We start from the raw sequence: 6,994 nt of genomic DNA, 5'->3' as shown, positions 1-6,994 counted from the left end.
TCACCCTGTGGCAAAGACACTTGAGAATCACCACAACAGGCCCCTCCCCCAGAAGATCAACAAGAAACCCAGCCAAGACCAACTCCACTCACCAAGAACAGCAGAATTCTAGAGGAGGAGAAAGCAAATCTTATTTGGACAAAATGACAAGGCAGAAAAACTCACCACAAAAAAAAGAACAAGAGGCAGTACCGAAGGCTGGGGACCTAATCAATACGGACATTGGTAACATGACAGATCTAGAGTTCAGAATGACGATTCTCAAGGTTCTAGCCGGGCTCGAAAAAGGCATAGAAGATATTAGAGAAACCATTTCCGGAGAGATAAAAGCCCTTTCTGGAGAAATAAAAGAACTAAAATCTAACTGAGTTGAAATAAAAAAAGCTATTAATGAGGTGCAATGAAAAATGGAAGCTCTTACTGCTAGGATAAATGAGGCAGAAGAAAGAATTAGTGACATAGAAGACCAAATGACAGAGAATAAAGAAGCTGAGCAAAAGAGAGACAAACAAATACTGGACCACGAGGGGAGAATTCGGGAGATAATCAACACCATAAGATGACACAACATTAGAATAATTGGGATTCCAGAAGAAGAAGAAAGAGAGAGGGGAGCAGAAGGTATATTGGAGAGAATTATTGGAGAGAATTTCCCTAATATGGCAAAGGAAACAAACAGCAAAATCCAGGAGATGCTAAGAACACCCCTCAAAATCAATAAAAATAGGTCCACACCTCGTCACCTGATATTAAAATTTACAAGTCTTAGTGAAAAAGAAAAAATCCTGAAAGCAGCCCGGGAAAAGAAGTCTGTAACATTCAAGGGTAAAAACATTACATTGGCAGTGGACCTATCCACAGAGACCTGGCAGGCCAGAAAGAACTGGCATGATATATTCAGAGCACTAAACGAGAAAAACATACAGCCAAGAATACTATATCCGGCTAGGCTATCACTGAAAATAGAAAGAGAGATAAAGAGCTTCCAGGACAAACAAAAGCTGAAAGAATTTGCAAACACCAAACCAGCTCTACAGGAAATATTGAAAGGGGTCCTCTAAGCAAAGAGACCCTAAAAGTAGTAGATCAGAAAGAAACAGAGACAATATACAGTACCAGTCACCTTACAGGCAACACAATGGCACTAAATTCATATCTCTCCATAGTTACCCTGAATGTTAATGGGCTAAATACCCCAATCAAAAGACACAGGGTATCAGAATGGATAAAAAAACAAAACCCATCAATATGCTGCCTACAAGAAACTCATTTTAGACCCGAAGACACCTCCAGATTTAAAGTGAGGGGGTGGAAAACAATGTACCATGCTAATGGACATCAGAAGAAAGGTGGGGTGGCAATCCTTATATCAGATCAATTAGATTTTAAGCCGAAGACTATAATAAGAGATGACGAAGGACACTATATCATACTCAAAGGGTCTGTCCAACAAGAAGACCTAACAATCTTAAATATCTATGCCCCTAACATGGGAGCAGCCAACTATATAAACCAATTAACAACAAAATCAAAGAAATACATCGACAGTAATACAATAATGGTAGGGGACTTTAACACTCCCCTCACTGAAATGGACAGATCATCTAAGCAAAAGATCAACAAGGACATAAAGGCATTAAATGACACACTGGACCAGATGGACATCACAGATATCTTCAGAACATTCCATCCCAACGCAACAGAATATACATTCTTCTCTAGTGCACATGGAACCTTCTCCAGAATAGACCACATCCTGGGTCATAAATCAGGTCTCAACCGGTATCAAAAGATTGGGATCATTCCCTGCATATTTTCAGACCACAATGCTCTGAAGCTAGAACTCAATCATAAGAGGAAATGTGGAAAGAACCCAAATACATGGAGACTAAACAGCATCCTTCTAAAACATGAATGGGTCAACCAGGAAATTAAAGAAGAATTGAAAAAATTCATGGAAACAAATGATAATGAAAACACAACGGTTCAAAATCTGTGGGATACAACAAAGGCAGTCCTGAGAGGAAAATATATAACGGTACAAGCCTTTCTCAAGAAACAAGAAAGGGCTCAAATACACAACCTAACCCTACACCTAAAGGAGCTGGAGAAAGAACAACAAAGAAAGCCTAAACCCAGCAGGAGAAGAGAAATCATAAAGATCAGAGCAGAAATCAATGAAATAGAAACTAAAAAATACAATAGAACAAATCAATGAAACTAGGAGCTGGTTCTTTGAAAGAATTAATAAGATTGACAAACCCCTGGCCAGACTTATCAAAAAGAAAAGAGAAAGGATGCAAATAAATAAAATCATGAATGAAAGAGGAGAGAGATCACAACCAACACCAAAGAAATACAAACAATTATAAGAACATTCTATGAGCAACTCTATGCCAACAAATTCGACAAACTGGAAGAAATGGATACATTTCTAGAGACATATAAACTACCACAACTGAACCAGGAAGAAATAGATAACCTGAACAGACCCATAACCAGTAAGGAGATTGAAACAGTCATCAAAAATCTCCAAACAAACAAAAGTCCAGGACCAGACGGCTTCCCTGGGGAATCCTACCAAACATTTAAAGAAGAAGTAATTCCTATTCTCCTGAAACTGTTCCAAAAAATAGAAATGGAAGGAAAACTGCCAAACTCATTTTATGAGGCCAGCATCACCTTGATCCCAAAACCAGACAAGGATCCCATCAAAAAAGAGAATTACAGACCCATATCCTTGATGAACACAGATGCGAAAATTCTCACCAAAATCCTGGCCAATAGGATCCAACAGTACATTAAAAGGATTATTCACCATGACCAAGTGGGATTTATTCCAGGGCTGCAAGGTTGGTTCAACATCCACAAATCCATCAATGTGATACAATACATTAATAAAAGAAAGAGTAAGAACCAAAGGATACTCTCAATAGATGCTGAAAAGCATTTGACAAAGTGCAGCATCCCTTCCTGATTAAAACTCTTCAAAGTGTAGGGATAGCGGGCACATACCTCAATATTATCAAAGCCATCTATGAAAAACCCACTGCAAATATCATTCTCAATGGAGAAAAACTGAAAGCTTTTCTGCTAAGGTCAGGACCACAGCAAGGATGTCCATTATCACCACTGCTGTTCAACATAGTACTAGAAGTCCTAGTCTCAGCAATCAGACAACAAAAAGAAATTAAAGGCATCCAAATTGGCAAAGAAGAAGTCAAACTATCACTCTTTGTGGATGGTATGATACTCTATGTGGAAAACCCAAAAGGCTCCACTCCAAAACTGCTAGAACTTGTACAGGAATTCAGTAAAGTGTCAGGATATAAAGTCAATGCACAGAAATCAGTTGCATTTCTTTACACTAACAACAAGACAGAAGAAAGAGAAATTGAGGAGTCAGTCCCATTTACAATTGCACCCAAAACCATAAGACACCTAGGAATAAACCTAACCAAAGAGGCAAAGAATCCATACTCAGAAAACTATAAAGTACTCATGAAAGAAATTGAGGAAGACATGAAGAAATGGAAAAATGTTCCATGCTCCTGGATTGGAAGAACAAATATTGTGAAAATGTCTATTCTACCTAAAGCAATCTACACATTTAATGCAATCCCTATCAAAATCCCATCCATTTTTTTCAAAGAAATAGAACAAATAACCCTAAAACTTATATGGAACCAGAAAAGACCTCGAATAGCCAAAGGAATATTGAAAAAGAAAGCCAAAGTCGGTGGCATCACAATTCCAGACTTCAAGCTCTATTACAGAGCTGTCATCATCAAGACAGTATGGTACTGGCACAAAAACAGACATATAAATCAATGGAAGAGAATAGAGAGCCCAGAAATAGACTCTCAACTCTATGGTCAACTAATCTTCAACAAAGCAGGAAGGAATGTCCAATGGAAAAAAGACAGCCTCTTCAACAAATGGTGTTGGGAAAATTGGACAGCCACATGCAGAAAAATGAAACTGGACTATTTCCTTATACCACAAACAAAAATAGACTCAAAATGGATGAAGGACCTCAATGTGAGAAAGGAATCCATCAAAATCCTTGAGGAGAATGCAGGCAGCAACCTCTTTGACCTCAACCACAGCAACTTCTTCCTAGGAACATCGCCAAAGGCAATGGAAGCAAGGGCAAAAATGAACTATTGGGATTTCATCGAGATCAAAAGCTTTTGCACAGCAAAGGAAACAGTTAACAAAACCAAAAGACAACTGACAGAATGGGAGAAGATATTTGCAAACGACATATCAAATAAAGGGCTAGTATCCAAAATCTATAAAGAGCTTAGCAAACTCAACACCCAGAGAACAAATAATCCAATCAAGAAATGGGCAGAGGACATGAACAGACATTTCTGCAAAGAAGACATCCAGATGGCCAACAGACACGTGAAAAAATGCTCCACATCACTCGGCATCAGGGAAATACAAATCAAAACCACAATGAGATACCACTTCACACCAGTCAGAATGGCTAAAATGAACAAGTCAAGAAATGACAGATGCTGGCGAGGATGCGGAGAGAGGGGAACCCTCCTACACTGCTGGTGGGAATGCAAGCTGGTGCAACCACTCTGGAAAACAGTGTGGAGGTTCCTCAAAAAACTGAAAATAGAGCTACCCTATGACCCAGCGATTGCACTACTGGGTGTATATCCTAAAGATACAAACGTGGTGCTCCGAAGAGGCATGTGCACCGGACTGTTTATAGCAGCAATGTCCACAATAGCCAAACTGTGGAAAGAGCCTAGATGTCCATCAACAGATGAATGGATAAAGAAGAAGTGGTATATATACACAATGGAATACTATGCAGCCATCAAAAGAAATGAAATCTTGTCATTTGCGACGACGTGGATGGAACTAGAGGGTATTATGCTTAGTGAAATAAGTCAATCAGAGAAAGACAACTATCATGTGATCTCTGATATGAGGAAGTGGAGATGCAATGTGGGGGCATTGGGGGGAGGTAGGAAAAGAAAAAATGAAAGAAGATGGGATCGGGAGGGTGACAAACCATAAAAGACTCAATCTCAAAAAACAGACTGAGGGTTGCTGGGGGGAGGGGGGACGGGAGAGGGTGGTGGGGATATGGACATTGGGGAGGGTATGGGCTATGATGAGTGCTGTGAAATGTGTAAACCTGGTGATTCACAGACCTGTACCCCTGGGGATAAAAATACATTATATGTTTATTAAAATAAATAAATAAACTTAAAAAATGTGATCTTATTTGGAAATAACATCTTTGCAGATGTACTTAATTAGTTAAAGACCTTGAGATGGCATCATCCTGAATTTAGAGTGAGTTTCAAATCCAATCCTCTTTCTATAAGAAGAGAAGACACAAAGAGACACATGGTGAAGTTGCCCTTGTGATGACAGACGTAAGTAGAAAGGAGCTATGCTGACAAAGCCAGGCAACACTTGGGACCACCACAACCTGGAAGAGATAAGGAAGTTTTATTTCCTAGAATCTACAGAGGGAGCATGGTCCTACTGAGATCGTGCTTTTGAACTTCTGTACTCGGGAACTGTAAGAGAATAAGTTTCTGTAGTTTTAAGCCACCTAGCTTGGGTCCTTTGTTACAGAAGCCTTAGGAAGTGACTACAGTACCCTCACCTCAATTTTCCCTTATCTGGATCCCCAAAATGCTCACAGCTGCTTGAGTTCCTGCCCCCTAGGTTAAGTGTGAGAGATGGAAAATAAGAATGGAAAGTGACATCAGCTCAACCAATTTGTTAAAATTCTTAATTTTGAAAGACTTCGTTAAGTATATTTTACAAAAAATGGTCACACAGCCATGCGTATTGGAGAACCCCATGCAAATAAGGAACTCTGAAGCTTTAACGTCTTTAGCTTCACGGCAAATGCACTTCTGGATGTAGGAGGGGAGAGTTAACTGCAAGGACAGTGTCCTTGAGATGACCGTGAGGTATGATGTGAGGGATGATCGTACAAGAGGGCTTGGAACCTATGCCGAGAAAGAGAGGTAATAAGACAAACTGGGTGGAGGCAATTGGTAATGGATGAGGAAAATGTGTTAGAGTTATGTAATAGAGGTCATAGTGGGGGTCAAAATTTATTGGAATTACATTAGGTGGTGTGAACAGGAAAAAAGAAATAGGAGTGAGTGGTTAGAGAGTGGAGTGCTCAGATGGAGGTATTAGTGGGAGTGTGATTATTGACAATGGAAAGGATTGAATACAATCACAAAAGAGGATGGCTGGACATGAGTAAGGAAACCAAACATTAGCAGAAGACAGGAAGTCAACTGAGAGGCCAAGACACTGAACGATCCTAACAGATATTGAAATGTTCACATGCACAATGGAATTAGTGGTAAACCAGTGTAAAACAAGGAGACTGGGTAGTAAATGAAGAAAAAAAAAAGATGAGGTGATAGTGCTATGGTCTGATAGCACATGCTTCAAAGGAGCTCGAGTTATTTGGGCAAGAGTAAAGAACAATGGTCTGGAAGTGGCAGAGGATCGAGAGAAACCAGTATTAGAGAAAAAATGGGAGAAAACAACTCTGTATTTGAAAGAGCAGAGGGGAATCCGAGTTCATGAGAAATGTCAGGTTGGAATCAAGCAAGAGATGAACACAGTCAAAAAAGACACTCAGAATATAGAGTATTTTGCTGATAACGGAGCAGAAGTTTCAGAGGACGCTTGGGAATGGATGTGGTATTGGATATATTCTGGTCAGACGTGTAGATCAAATTGGGACAAAAGTCCAGGTGATGGACAGCCTGTGAAGCATGGGCTTCCTGCAGAGCCTCAGATGAACAGGGTGGTGACACATGAAGGAATTGCTTGGGATCCTCTCTTAAAAGAAAGTGGTTAATTAGAGTTACCTAAGACTCCTTTCCAGACACTGGGCTCTATCCCTCTCCTCACTCTGCATTGGCACAGCGGCTTCACTCCGTGCTTACCACTCTGGTCTTTATTTCTTCACTCTCAACACAAG

The sequence above is a fragment of the Martes martes genome, assembly GCF_963455335.1.
Source record: "Martes martes genome assembly, chromosome: 11".
Taxonomy (NCBI): Eukaryota; Metazoa; Chordata; class Mammalia; order Carnivora; family Mustelidae; genus Martes; species Martes martes.
Note: the sequence above shows the minus strand (reverse complement) of the source record.